This window comes from Paramisgurnus dabryanus, chromosome 9, assembly GCF_030506205.2.
Source record: "Paramisgurnus dabryanus chromosome 9, PD_genome_1.1, whole genome shotgun sequence".
Taxonomy (NCBI): domain Eukaryota; kingdom Metazoa; phylum Chordata; class Actinopteri; order Cypriniformes; family Cobitidae; genus Paramisgurnus; species Paramisgurnus dabryanus.
The window spans coordinates 1,757,061-1,772,331 of NC_133345.1; the positions used below are offsets into that span (position 1 = coordinate 1,757,061).

Sequence of the window (15,271 nt, forward strand, 5' to 3'; positions counted from 1 at the left end):
GTCAGGGGAGAGCGCGAACGCAGTCCCCCACTATCAAAAATTTTGCAGTCGAGATTCCCACATTTGGGGAATTCGCAAAGGGTCAGCCCAACCGGAGTGCAATGGCTGAGCCTCGCCCTGGGTGAACCACCTTCATGATCATGGTGTCTCCCCTGCCAGGTAAGTATGAGCGACACCCTTTGAGGCCAGACGGCCGCATCTTCCTGTGACCGATCACATCGACGGCGCCCCCGGAGGCCGTCCGACTAACATTTCATTTACTGTGTGTGACCAGGTGGAAAGCGCACGAAGCCACGTCTGAGACCAAACATTCTTCGAGATCTACCCTGTTTTTATTCCGTTTCCAGCCCGGTTGAACCGTGTAGAGTGAAATATGTGAAACAATTTAAATCAAATGGATTTAAATTGCGCATTCAAATATATGGTTTCGTTATTACAAAGTAACTTTACGTGGAATAGAAACAAAAAAAAAATGTACAGAGCAATCAAGAAACAACGAAAGCATAGCAATTTTAGAACGTGGATAAATAAAAACACAGGGCTCAATGACTTACCCGTTGTCGTTGTGAGTTAAACAAGTACAGCTATGCTTCCAGGTCTGTCGACGTTGCTGTGGTTTTTCGACAGCTGTAGTATGAAGGGTAGTGAAAAAAGTTTTCAGGTGTTTTTAACATTCCAATCGGTCTCGTTCGCTTTTGTTGCGCCTTCAGCTGTGTCGAGGATGTTTAATTCGTCCTCGTATCACCTCCGCAAACTTGTAAAGAAATTAATTAAATACATTACAAAAACATTTCTTTATCAGCGTGTTCATTTCCACGCAAGCTTTTCGTTAAACCAATAAAGCCAACGAAATCACAGCAATTTTAAAACACACGGATTAGAAAAAACACCGTCATTCACGCACAAAAGAAGCAAATTCTTTTTTTTATACTTGACTTATTTATCCCCGAGATGGGGAGCGCACCATTCATGGAAACACTGCAATACCATGTTGATGCATGGAGTGGAAGGAGCAAGCTCCGCTTCCATTTCCGAAGGTCAAAAATCCATTTAACATATAGTCCCCGGATAGGAGACGTATCAGACATTAAACTGATAAGAACAGATACTACACTTGATCTTAGCCAAAAGGCCGAGAAGCGATACCGGAATAGACGCAGCCAAAGGGGGAGCCGGCGAAGGCGCTGGCTTTTGGGGTGGAGGCTAGCGGGCATTTAACTCTATACGTTCTCATTGTATAACCCAGAGGTAGAACGTTGAGCTAGCAAATCAGAAGTTCATGTTTTAATGCAGGATCTGATCCACGCTCATGAGAGAGAGAGAGAGAGAGAGAGAGAGATAGAGAGAATTTAGAATTTTCAAAAAACCTTTATTACAAATTAAAACATTTTCATAACCTCAAATCAGAAAAAACAAAGAAAAAAATATATATAGTAACGGAAATAACAAAAAAATAAGCCAACATAGGAGCAAAGAACAAATCATCTTCAATAACCAGACACAGAGCTCCTCCATAATACCAAATCAATTCAAAAGAAAGAAGATCATTCATTGCTTTAAAGTATCTAAAACCAATAAGGATTCTAGATTTAACTTATTTTAAAAACTGCTAATGTATCATGGCTTCCGGGTCTGTCAACGTTGCTGTGGTTTTTCGACAGCTGTAATATGAAGGGTAGAGTGAAAAAAAATATTTAAGTGTTTTGAACATCCCAATTTGTTCGTTTACTTAGTATTTTCTTAATGTTTTCGAGTTAAAAAATAATTCTTAAATCGAGATACATTTACTTAATAAGCAAAGTGGCTTAGAATTTAAGTCTTGTTTACTGAAATAAATTCTAAAATGTAATAGGTTAAGGCTTAAAACAAGTAAAAATATCTGCCAGTGGGGTAAGAAAAATAAACCTAAATTGAGTTTATTATTGAATTAAGTTGAAACTAGAATTAAGTTTATTTTTCTTACCCCGCTGGCAGATATTTTTTATTTGTTTTAAATATAAACCTGTTGATTTTTATAATTTATTTCAATTATTTTACAAAGTATGCGATCTGATTTTTTTAATCGCGGTGTTTCTTTTATTCCTCGTTTCTTTTCCGTGCATTTGCTTTATTTATTTATTTTTGCTTGTTGCATTTAAATGCACATTTGATTTGTTGCCACATTATTATGTGTTAATGTATTTTTTAACATGTTTATCAACAAAAAGTGCGTTATTATAATTAATTATATAGCTGTGAAATATATACAAGAATTCCCAGCAAAAACAAAACGTTTTTATAACAATTTTCTATTACAATACATAATATCTTAAGCCACTTTGCTTACCAAGTAAATGTATCTCCATTTAAGCATTGTCAGATATTCACTAGAAAACAAGACAAAAACAGTAAGTAAGATATTAATTTACTTTTTTCTTTCAAACATAAATTTACAGACGGCTGGAAATTTTTAATAAAATAACTAGCCATACCTATTCGGGTCTGCTCCCGTTTGCTGTGATGACGGGGGACTTAGTCCAAAGCACATTTTGAGGAATACTTACACATTTTACTTCTTATTTCTTTGAAATTAATTATGCATACACTATGGATTAAAAATGTCCCGACTGCGAACCTGATAAAACCCAGGTAAAAAGCAAATACAAATAAACCATTTTGATTTAGCAAAAGTTTACAAATAAATGCACTCCTTGCACACAACAAGCACGTCTAGTTACCATTCATATTTTGCGTGATTTAAGTTTCGTCGCATACATTTTGGAAGGCACACGATAAAAACAAAATAAGGCTTTTAATGTATGCCGACCTCATTCTCCGTTGAGGGCTTATCAATCATAATAAACGCTGTTAACTCTTCTCATTGAATGGTCTAAATCCAATGCTGGTAAAGAAATCAAATGTGCATTTAAACGCAACAAGCAAGCCGTAAAGCAATGGATGCAGGCAAACAAACGAGGAATAGCACATACACCACGATTAGATCATCGGGTCGCATACTTTGGAATTAATAAGAAATAATTATTCAGTCTAAAGAAATAAGAAGTAAAATGTCTAAGTATTTCTCCAAATGTGCACACTCATTACAATAAACGGGAGCAGACACGAATAGTTATGTATGTCTCGTTATTTTATTTAAAATTGATAAGCTGTCTAACATATGATATATTTTGATAATACGAAATGCTAAAAAAATAATATAACACCAATCGACAATATCTGTTATTGTTATTTTTACAAGTAAATTCATGTGTAGGAGAAAACAAAGCAGCTGTCAGTCCATACTATATTGAGTGGCCATCGTAGTGGTGCAACCTGAACGATGTTTTCCCTACTTCCGGTCAAAGCCGCCATTTTGTGAAATAGGCATATAGGTGACGCTGGAGCACGCGGCCATTGTCTCTGTTCAACAAAACAAGTATATATATACACATACGCATATTTTTCCTCAATCAATCACCGAATACAAGGTGCAATTCGATGCCAACTGACCCTTCTCTCTGGTTTCATGTTTGTAAGGAAAATTAAGGGGGAAATTACGATAGCATTTCAGCCAAACATTCATTCGTGCCACGCTGCTTTTCTTTGAACGAAAAAAAACCCTCTGCTCCCCCTACACAATTTCTTCTCCTGTTATTTTATGCTTAAAACAAGCAAATAAATCTGACTACAGGGTAAGAAAAAATTCGTGAACTTTTCCCATAAACACTTAATTCAAGAAAAATTGTCCCACCCCACTGGCCATTTTTTATCCACAATACACATTCGATGTCTGCAGGCACCATTGTCTTTGTTCAACGCAAACAATTCTGTTGCGTTTTTCTTTGAACGAAGTGCTCCGCCTAGATAATTTGACCCATATTCACATGGGTTTGTTTCTCGTTTTTTTTTCTTTGAGAACAATCTATATAGCGCCTTCCACAATCGTTTTGGTGTTAGCTTTACGTAAAATAGAAACACAGAAAAGTACTGAGCGATGGAGAGACCACGAACGCGGAACGTATTATGGACCACGGACTGGCAAACAAACTGGCAACCACGCACTAAAGAAGCAAACTCTGATTTTAAACTCACCTTATTTGTCCCCGAAAAGCGCCAGAGTCGATGCACGGAGTGGACGGAACAAGCCTCGCTTCCATAGCCGAAGGTCAAAAATCCATTTAAACGTGTAGTCCCCGGTGTCCACTCGATCTTACCCAAAAAGCCGAGAAGCGATACCGCAATGGCATCCGGAGAAGGCGCTGGCTGTCGGGATGGAGGTTAGCGGGTCAGAGGTCCGGCACTGAAGGTCTGCGTTCATTATTCACCGTGTGCATTTCACTCTATATCCACTTTCTAATGTATAGCACTTGATAAGGATTAACAGTTTAAAAACAGAAATGCAAGACATCAGAAAATACATTTATTTTTTACTTTCATAACATGAGAGGTGTCATACAATAACAAATATGAGCTTTAAAATCACATTCCTAAGTTAAAAATATACATAAAAATAGATATATGGATCATTACACAAATCACTACTCAAAGGACCTATGTTAAATAACTGCTTCAATATTAATTAACAATAACATTTGGCCAAGGCAGTCCTTGTAAATAGACATATAAATAGACAAATAAAATCATGACATATATGCCGTAGAGCCTGAGATAGAGAAAAATAATAAGGAATTCTGCTTTTACTACCATCTCAGAAATATTGCCAGAATTAGAGGTTTTGTCTCAAGACAGGACTTAGAGAAACTTGTTCATGCTTTCATCACCAGCAGGGCCGATTATTGCAATGGTCAATGGATTTAAAAAGTACTGTTTCTTGTTTAAAAACCACTTCATGGCTACAATACATGACAGATATGCTAATCGAATATGAAACCGATTACTCGGATCAATAGGATCAGGTCATTTAGAAAAAACAAGGGTTCACTCAAAACAAGGTGCCTCAGCATTCAGTTATTATCAGCTTTCAGAAGAGATCAGATGTGCTTCAACAGTAGACACTTTTAAATCTAGATTAAAAACACATCAGTTTAACTTTGCATTTACTGAATGATTTAAAACAGTACGAATAAAACAGTACAAAAGAATAAAACAGTATGAACCTTACCTGTTATAAAGGGAATGAAGCTTACGGTATGGTGCTTACCTGCAGAAATAAATAAAGTACAATAAGAACACACAGAACTTCAATTTTCAAAATTATTTTAACATTAAATGATGATTATTTTACTGGTTTACCTGTTTGTGATTACCACAGGATCCCGTCACCTGGCTGCGGTCTTCATTTGGTGAACGGTTCTTCACTCATAATTGACCTATACAAGAAATAGAGAAGAATAATAAGCAATTCTGCTTTTACATGTAGATGTGTGCCCCAAGAACACAGACATACCGGCTCCAAAAAGTTTAAACAGTACACATTTCTGTTATTTTAATGTGGCAAATGTGTCAGCTTTAAAAGAAGCATACATTACCTTTTAAAGAGGAAATACCTTTTGCATGAAATACCTTTACTCCCAGCATAAGCAAGCAATTTTCAAAATGCTTTTAAAAGTAAATAGTGATTATTTTACTTGTTTACCTGTTTGTGATTACCATGGAATCCTGTCACCATCATTTTTAAGCTTGTAAAGCAAATAATGAAATATTGACTTAGTAGGAAAAAATATTTTGGAAGTATCGTGATAAATGATGAAGAAAATATTTTGCAAAGTGATGGTTAGCACACGGTTGATGGTACCTATTAAATTCCATCATATTTTTTTATTCCTACTATGGAAGTCAATGGTGACTATCTGCTGTGGGTTTACCATCATTCCTCAAAATACCTTCTTTTGTGTTACTCAGAAAAAAACAAATCCTCGTGTTGTTGTAAGCCTGTATGCATGAGTAAATGATGACAGAATTATCATCATAAATTGAAATATCCCTTTAAACTGTATTTCCCCCCTTAAACCTAAACTTATTTTCCTACAGCAAGTCATTTAGGTAATCAAGAAAATACTTTACCCGTTGTCTTTGTGAGTTAAACAAATACAGCTACGCTTCCAGGTCTGTCGACGTTGCTGTGGTTTTTCGACAGCTGTAGTATGAAGGGTAGCGAATGAATGAATACATTGCAAAAAATCATTTCTTACTTGTTATTTCGAACTGTTTTAACTATACAAATATCTAGAAAGTCTTAAAATAAGATGCATTTTTTGATGAGCAAAATGCCCTAAGAAAATAAACCTAGCCTTTAGGGAGAAAAAACTCAGAATTTGGGCTTAAAACAAGCAAATAAATCTGCCAAAGGGGTAAGAAACAAATCTAGATATAAACACTTAATTCAAGAAAAATTGTCGTAGCCCATTGGCAGATTTGTTGGCTTGTTTAATGTACATGCATGTACAATATTTCAATTTGTCTTGTATTTATTAGCATTTTGTATTGCCCAACGCTGTCTAGGTTGTTTAACTGTTGTCATTTTCTTATAAAAGCCTTTATAATTTATTAGTTTGGATGATTGCCATTCCCGAGAACCTCTTATATTGGAAGTAAAAGAATCATCTAAGCATTATTTTGTGCTCTTAGACATGTAGCCGTTTGATTGTGGTTCTATTTAATGGCTAGTCTATTCGTTTGGAATGGTCAAACGGCTATTAGATTTTCACTGACAGCCCAAATTAAGCCTTGTTTTAGCCTAGACACTTATTCGCTGTCTATTAAAAGTTATGTAGTCGTTGAATAGCCGCTTTTTTGATGACTAATGTATTCTTGGGCCGTGGTTAGACGTCTCTTGGATTTTACGTAAAACGACAAGCGAATCTATTTTTAACACAAAGTCAGGGGAGAGCGCGAACGCAGTCCCCCACTATCAGAAATTTTGCAGTCGAGATTCCCACATTTGGGGAATTCGCAAAGGGTCAGCCCAACCGGAGTGCAATGGCTGAGCCTCGCCCTGGGTGAACCACCTTCATGATCATGGTGTCTCCCCTGCCAGGTAAGTATGAGCGACACCCTTTGAGGCCAGACGGCCGCATCTTCCTGTGACCGATCACATCGACGGCGCCCCCGGAGGCCGTCCGACTAACATTTCATTTACTGTGTGTGACCAGGTGGAAAGCGCACGAAGCCACGTCTGAGACCAAACATTCTTCGAGATCTACCCTGTTTTTATTCCGTTTCCAGCCCGGTTGAACCGTGTAGAGTGAAATATGTGAAACAATTTAAATCAAATGGATTTAAATTGCGCATTCAAATATATGGTTTCGTTATTACAAAGTAACTTTACGTGGAATAGAAACAAAAAAAAATGTACAGAGCAATCAAGAAACAACGAAAGCATAGCAATTTTAGAACGTGGATAAATAAAAACACAGGGCTCAATGACTTACCCGTTGTCGTTGTGAGTTAAACAAGTACAGCTATGCTTCCAGGTCTGTCGACGTTGCTGTGGTTTTTCGACAGCTGTAGTATGAAGGGTAGTGAAAAAAGTTTTCAGGTGTTTTTAACATTCCAATCGGTCTCGTTCGCTTTTGTTGCGCCTTCAGCTGTGTCGAGGATGTTTAATTCGTCCTCGTATCACCTCCGCAAACTTGTAAAGAAATTAATTAAATACATTACAAAAACATTTCTTTATCAGCGTGTTCATTTCCACGCAAGCTTTTCGTTAAACCAATAAAGTCAACGAAATCACAGCAATTTTAAAACACACGGATTAGAAAAAACACCGTCATTCACGCACAAAAGAAGCAAATTCTTTTTTTTATACTTGACTTATTTATCCCCGAGATGGGGAGCGCACCATTCATGGAAACACTGCAATACCATGTTGATGCATGGAGTGGAAGGAGCAAGCTCCGCTTCCATTTCCGAAGGTCAAAAATCCATTTAACATATAGTCCCCGGATAGGAGACGTATCAGACATTAAACTGATAAGAACAGATACTACACTTGATCTTAGCCAAAAGGCCGAGAAGCGATACCGGAATAGACGCAGCCAAAGGGGGAGCCGGCGAAGGCGCTGGCTTTTGGGGTGGAGGCTAGCGGGCATTTAACTCTATACGTTCTCATTGTATAACCCAGAGGTAGAACGTTGAGCTAGCAAATCAGAAGTTCATGTTTTAATGTAGGATCTGATCCACGCTCATGAGAGAGAGAGAGAGAGAGAGAGATAGAGAGAATTTAGAATTTTCAAAAAACCTTTATTACAAATTAAAACATTTTCATAACCTCAAATCAGAAAAAACAAAGAAAAAAATATATATAGTAACGGAAATAACAAAAAAATAAGCCAACATAGGAGCAAAGAACAAATCATCTTCAATAACCAGACACAGAGCTCCTCCATAATACCAAATCAATTCAAAAGAAAGAAGATCATTCATTGCTTTAAAGTATCTAAAACCAATAAGGATTCTAGATTTAACTTATTTTAAAAACTGCTAATGTATCATGGCTTCCGGGTCTGTCAACGTTGCTGTGGTTTTTCGACAGCTGTAATATGAAGGGTAGAGTGAAAAAAAATATTTAAGTGTTTTGAACATCCCAATTTGTTCGTTTACTTAGTATTTTCTTAATGTTTTCGAGTTAAAAAATAATTCTTAAATCGAGATACATTTACTTAAAGGGGACATATTATGAGATTTTTTTTAAGATGTAAACTAAGTCTAAAATAGGTCTGAGTAAAAGTGTGCCGTTTTGGGTGTGTCATTTAAAATGCAAATGAGCGGATGAAGTGCAACCACTGATCACAATGATGGTGGTTTGTTGCAATTGAAGCTCAATTGTGCTGTGAAATATTTTATCTCTCTCTTTCTCTCCATACTAAATGGTTGTGCTGTGGTTGGATAGTGCAGATAAAGTGGGCGGTATTACCTTATTCTGACATCACAATAAGGGCCAAATTACAATGACCTATTTTTTCACATGCTTGCAGAAAATGGTTTACCAAAACTAAGTTATTGGGTTGATCTTTTTCACATTTTCTAGGTTGATAGAAGCACTGGGGACACAATTATAGCACTTAAACATGGAAAAAGTCAGATTTTCATAATATGTCCCCTTTAATAAGCAAAGTGGCTTAGAATTTAAGTCTTGTTTACTGAAATAAATTCTAAAATGTAATAGGTTAAGGCTTAAAACAAGTAAAAATATCTGCCAGTGGGGTAAGAAAAATAAACCTAAATTGAGTTTATTATTGAATTAAGTTGAAACTAGAATTAAGTTTATTTTTCTTACCCCGCTGGCAGATATTTTTTATTTGTTTTAAATATAAACCTGTTGATTTTTATAATTTATTTCAATTATTTTACAAAGTATGCGATCTGATTTTTTTAATCGCGGTGTTTCTTTTATTCCTCGTTTCTTTTCCGTGCATTTGCTTTATTTATTTATTTTTGCTTGTTGCATTTAAATGCACATTTGATTTGTTGCCACATTATTATGTGTTAATGTATTTTTTAACATGTTTATCAACAAAAAGTGCGTTATTATAATTAATTATATAGCTGTGAAATATATACAAGAATTCCCAGCAAAAACAAAACGTTTTTATAACAATTTTCTATTACAATACATAATATCTTAAGCCACTTTGCTTACCAAGTAAATGTATCTCCATTTAAGCATTGTCAGATATTCACTAGAAAACAAGACAAAAACAGTAAGTAAGATATTAATTTACTTTTTTCTTTCAAACATAAATTTACAGACGGCTGGAAATTTTTAATAAAATAACTAGCCATACCTATTCGGGTCTGCTCCCGTTTGCTGTGATGACGGGGGACTTAGTCCAAAGCACATTTTGAGGAATACTTACACATTTTACTTCTTATTTCTTTGAAATTAATTATGCATACACTATGGATTAAAAATGTCCCGACTGCGAACCTGATAAAACCCAGGTAAAAAGCAAATACAAATAAACCATTTTGATTTAGCAAAAGTTTACAAATAAATGCACTCCTTGCACACAACAAGCACGTCTAGTTACCATTCATATTTTGCGTGATTTAAGTTTCGTCGCATACATTTTGGAAGGCACACGATAAAAACAAAATAAGGCTTTTAATGTATGCCGACCTCATTCTCCGTTGAGGGCTTATCAATCATAATAAACGCTGTTAACTCTTCTCATTGAATGGTCTAAATCCAATGCTGGTAAAGAAATCAAATGTGCATTTAAACGCAACAAGCAAGCCGTAAAGCAATGGATGCAGGCAAACAAACGAGGAATAGCACATACACCACGATTAGATCATCGGGTCGCATACTTTGGAATTAATAAGAAATAATTATTCAGTCTAAAGAAATAAGAAGTAAAATGTCTAAGTATTTCTCCAAATGTGCACACTCATTACAATAAACGGGAGCAGACACGAATAGTTATGTATGTCTCGTTATTTTATTTAAAATTGATAAGCTGTCTAACATATGATATATTTTGATAATACGAAATGCTAAAAAAATATTATAACACCAATCGACAATATCTGTTATTGTTATTTTTACAAGTAAATTCATGTGTAGGAGAAAACAAAGCAGCTGTCAGTCCATACTATATTGAGTGGCCATCGTAGTGGTGCAACCTGAACGATGTTTTCCCTACTTCCGGTCAAAGCCGCCATTTTGTGAAATAGGCATATAGGTGACGCTGGAGCACGCGGCCATTGTCTCTGTTCAACAAAACAAGTATATATATACACATACGCATATTTTTCCTCAATCAATCACCGAATACAAGGTGCAATTCGATGCCAACTGACCCTTCTCTCTGGTTTCATGTTTGTAAGGAAAATTAAGGGGGAAATTACGATAGCATTTCAGCCAAACATTCATTCGTGCCACGCTGCTTTTCTTTGAACGAAAAAAAACCCTCTGCTCCCCCTACACAATTTCTTCTCCTGTTATTTTATGCTTAAAACAAGCAAATAAATCTGACTACAGGGTAAGAAAAAATTCGTGAACTTTTCCCATAAACACTTAATTCAAGAAAAATTGTCCCACCCCACTGGCCATTTTTTATCCACAATACACATTCGATGTCTGCAGGCACCATTGTCTTTGTTCAACGCAAACAATTCTGTTGCGTTTTTCTTTGAACGAAGTGCTCCGCCTAGATAATTTGACCCATATTCACATGGGTTTGTTTCTCGTTTTTTTTTCTTTGAGAACAATCTATATAGCGCCTTCCACAATCGTTTTGGTGTTAGCTTTACGTAAAATAGAAACACAGAAAAGTACTGAGCGATGGAGAGACCACGAACGCGGAACGTATTATGGACCACGGACTGGCAAACAAACTGGCAACCACGCACTAAAGAAGCAAACTCTGATTTTAAACTCACCTTATTTGTCCCCGGAAAGCGCCAGAGTCGATGCACGGAGTGGACGGAACAAGCCTCGCTTCCATAGCCGAAGGTCAAAAATCCATTTAAACGTGTAGTCCCCGGTGTCCACTCGATCTTACCCAAAAAGCCGAGAAGCGATACCGCAATGGCATCCGGAGAAGGCGCTGGCTGTCGGGATGGAGGTTAGCGGGTCAGAGGTCCGGCACTGAAGGTCTGCGTTCATTATTCACCGTGTGCATTTCACTCTATATCCACTTTCTAATGTATAGCACTTGATAAGGATTAACAGTTTAAAAACAGAAATGCAAGACATCAGAAAATACATTTATTTTTTACTTTCATAACATGAGAGGTGTCATACAATAACAAATATGAGCTTTAAAATCACATTCCTAAGTTAAAAATATACATAAAAATAGATATATGGATCATTACACAAATCACTACTCAAAGGACCTATGTTAAATAACTGCTTCAATATTAATTAACAATAACATTTGGCCAAGGCAGTCCTTGTAAATAGACATATAAATAGACAAATAAAATCATGACATATATGCCGTAGAGCCTGAGATAGAGAAAAATAATAAGGAATTCTGCTTTTACTACCATCTCAGAAATATTGCCAGAATTAGAGGTTTTGTCTCAAGACAGGACTTAGAGAAACTTGTTCATGCTTTCATCACCAGCAGGGCCGATTATTGCAATGGATTTAAAAAGTACTGTTTCTTGTTTAAAAACCACTTCATGGCTACAATACATGACAGATATGCTAATCGAATATGAAACCGATTACTCGGATCAATAGGATCAGGTCATTTAGAAAAAACAAGGGTTCACTCAAAACAAGGTGCCTCAGCATTCAGTTATTATCAGCTTTCAGAAGAGATCAGATGTGCTTCAACAGTAGACACTTTTAAATCTAGATTAAAAACACATCAGTTTAACTTTGCATTTACTGAATGATTTAAAACAGTACGAATAAAACAGTACAAAAGAATAAAACAGTATGAACCTTACCTGTTATAAAGGGAATGAAGCTTACGGTATGGTGCTTACCTGCAGAAATAAATAAAGTACAATAAGAACACACAGAACTTCAATTTTCAAAATTATTTTAACATTAAATGATGATTATTTTACTGGTTTACCTGTTTGTGATTACCACAGGATCCCGTCACCTGGCTGCGGTCTTCATTTGGTGAACGGTTCTTCACTCATAATTGACCTATACAAGAAATAGAGAAGAATAATAAGCAATTCTGCTTTTACATGTAGATGTGTGCCCCAAGAACACAGACACACCGGCTCCAAAAAGTTTAAACAGTACACATTTCTGTTATTTTAATGTGGCAAATGTGTCAGCTTTAAAAGAAGCATACATTACCTTTTAAAGAGGAAATACCTTTTGCATGAAATACCTTTACTCCCAGCATAAGCAAGCAATTTTCAAAATGCTTTTAAAAGTAAATAGTGATTATTTTACTTGTTTACCTGTTTGTGATTACCATGGAATCCTGTCACCATCATTTTTAAGCTTGTAAAGCAAATAATGAAATATTGACTTAGTAGGAAAAAATATTTTGGAAGTATCGTGATAAATGATGAAGAAAATATTTTGCAAAGTGATGGTTAGCACACGGTTGATGGTACCTATTAAATTCCATCATATTTTTTTATTCCTACTATGGAAGTCAATGGTGACTATCTGCTGTGGGTTTACCATCATTCCTCAAAATACCTTCTTTTGTGTTACTCAGAAAAAAACTAATCCTCGTGTTGTTGTAAGCCTGTATGCATGAGTAAATGATGACAGAATTATCATCATAAATTGAAATATCCCTTTAAACTGTATTTCCCCCCTTAAACCTAAACTTATTTTCCTACAGCAAGTCATTTAGGTAATCAAGAAAATACTTTACCCGTTGTCTTTGTGAGTTAAACAAATACAGCTACGCTTCCAGGTCTGTCGACGTTGCTGTGGTTTTTCGACAGCTGTAGTCTGAAGGGTAGCGAATGAATGAATACATTGCAAAAAATCATTTCTTACTTGTTATTTCGAACTGTTTTAACTATACAAATATCTAGAAAGTCTTAAAATAAGATGCATTTTTTGATGAGCAAAATGCCCTAAGAAAATAAACCTAGCCTTTAGGGAGAAAAAACTCAGAATTTGGGCTTAAAACAAGCAAATAAATCTGCCAAAGGGGTAAGAAACAAATCTAGATATAAACACTTAATTCAAGAAAAATTGTCGTAGCCCATTGGCAGATTTGTTGGCTTGTTTAATGTACATGCATGTACAATATTTCAATTTGTCTTGTATTTATTAGCATTTTGTATTGCCCAACGCTGTCTAGGTTGTTTAACTGTTGTCATTTTCTTATAAAAGCCTTTATAATTTATTAGTTTGGATGATTGCCATTCCCGAGAACCTCTTATATTGGAAGTAAAAGAATCATCTAAGCATTATTTTGTGCTCTTAGACATGTAGCCGTTTGATTGTGGTTCTATTTAATGGCTAGTCTATTCGTTTGGAATGGTCAAACGGCTATTAGATTTTCACTGACAGCCCAAATTAAGCCTTGTTTTAGCCTAGACACTTATTCGCTGTCTATTAAAAGTTATGTAGTCGTTGAATAGCCGCTTTTTTGATGACTAATGTATTCTTGGGCCGTGGTTAGATGTCTCTTGGATTTTACGTAAAACGACAAGCGAATCTATTTTTAACACAAAGGTCAGGGGAGAGCGCGAACGCAGTCCCCAATAGTATATTCCTGCACAACCGGAGGCTGCAGTTTTATGACCGCAGTTTTATGACCGCAGTTCTATGACCCTACGTTTTTGTGACAGCGCCACCTACCGAACTTCCGCAGTTCTGGGCCCCTGGTGGTTTAGTTTGTAATAACGTTTGTACATAATTATATCAATATAGTAATCTCACTACTATTTCTAATATGATATGTGAGAGGTTGTTTTGTAGGTATATAGCTCATTAACGTGTCAGCTCCGTACATTTTGTCTATTCTGAATGTGCTGAATGTGCTGCTGCTCAGCTTACTCAAACACATTTATTTTTGTACATTGATTTATTTTATTAAAAGACCATTTATTTATATCCCGCCATAAATGTATGTCATCGTGGGATGGCAGCTCCGGTGTTTTGTCGAAGTCTGTTCCCCATATTTTTCCCTTCAGTGTAGTGTTTTTATGGCGTTCTTATCACGTTATAGGTTTTATTATTTATATATTTAAAGTTTTAATGGCTACTGAGATGTATATGTGTGCATTTCTGTAATGCATCTGTATTGTTCTTAATGGTAAATCAATTATTTTTACAGTATGAATCATATTATATGTATAATATTTATTTAATTATGTATGCAAACATTACAACCAGTAAAGGGAAAAAAAAAGAAAAAGACAGGCTATATTGTAAAAGAAATACCCTAGAAAACTGTCAAATGTATGAAATATTTAATAAATTGTATTATAAAATACATGATATGCCTTTTTAGTATAACCAATTCAAATCTTTAATCTTTCTAAATGTAACGTGATGAAAACGCTATAGGGGGAACTGAGTTCGACACAACACCGGCTTCCCGCATACAGGATTTTGCCGTCTGGCCGCGAAGAGATGAGCATAATCTCCTGCCCTGACTGCAGATGGGAGAGACTCTGCGCTGCACGAGGCCGCCTGTGAGTGCTTTGGTATGGGGGTGGAGCCCACGGAAGGAGCGGTAGCTGCTCGTTGAGAAGACTGAATGATAAGTGCTTTCAAGTCAAAGTCTCCAAAAAGTCTCCAACAATGCCAGAAAAAGTAGCTAGATTTGTCGCTAATAAGTCGCTAAAGGGGTCTGAAAAGTCGCTAAATCTAGCGACAAAGTCGCCAAGTTCGCAACACTGCCAGTTCGATAGTTGGCGCTGTCACAAAAACGTA

The 15,271-nt window shown here is 36.1% G+C and overlaps 4 non-coding genes across 4 annotated transcripts; all 4 read right to left on the reverse strand.

The window, feature by feature from the left end:
• Positions 1–2: 2 nt before the first annotated feature.
• LOC135764298 (U1 spliceosomal RNA) lies at positions 3–167 on the reverse strand. The gene has a single exon (XR_010539853.1). It is a non-coding gene; the product is annotated as a U1 spliceosomal RNA (small nuclear RNA).
• Positions 168–953: 786 nt separating this feature from the next.
• LOC135764409 (U2 spliceosomal RNA) lies at positions 954–1,144 on the reverse strand. The gene has a single exon (XR_010539958.1). It is a non-coding gene; the product is annotated as a U2 spliceosomal RNA (small nuclear RNA).
• Positions 1,145–6,819: 5,675 nt separating this feature from the next.
• Positions 6,820–6,984, reverse strand: LOC135764400 (U1 spliceosomal RNA). The gene has a single exon (XR_010539949.1). It is a non-coding gene; the product is annotated as a U1 spliceosomal RNA (small nuclear RNA).
• A 785-nt stretch (positions 6,985–7,769) lies between these two features.
• LOC135764411 (U2 spliceosomal RNA) lies at positions 7,770–7,960 on the reverse strand. The gene has a single exon (XR_010539959.1). It is a non-coding gene; the product is annotated as a U2 spliceosomal RNA (small nuclear RNA).
• Between the last annotated feature and the right edge of the window lie 7,311 nt (positions 7,961–15,271).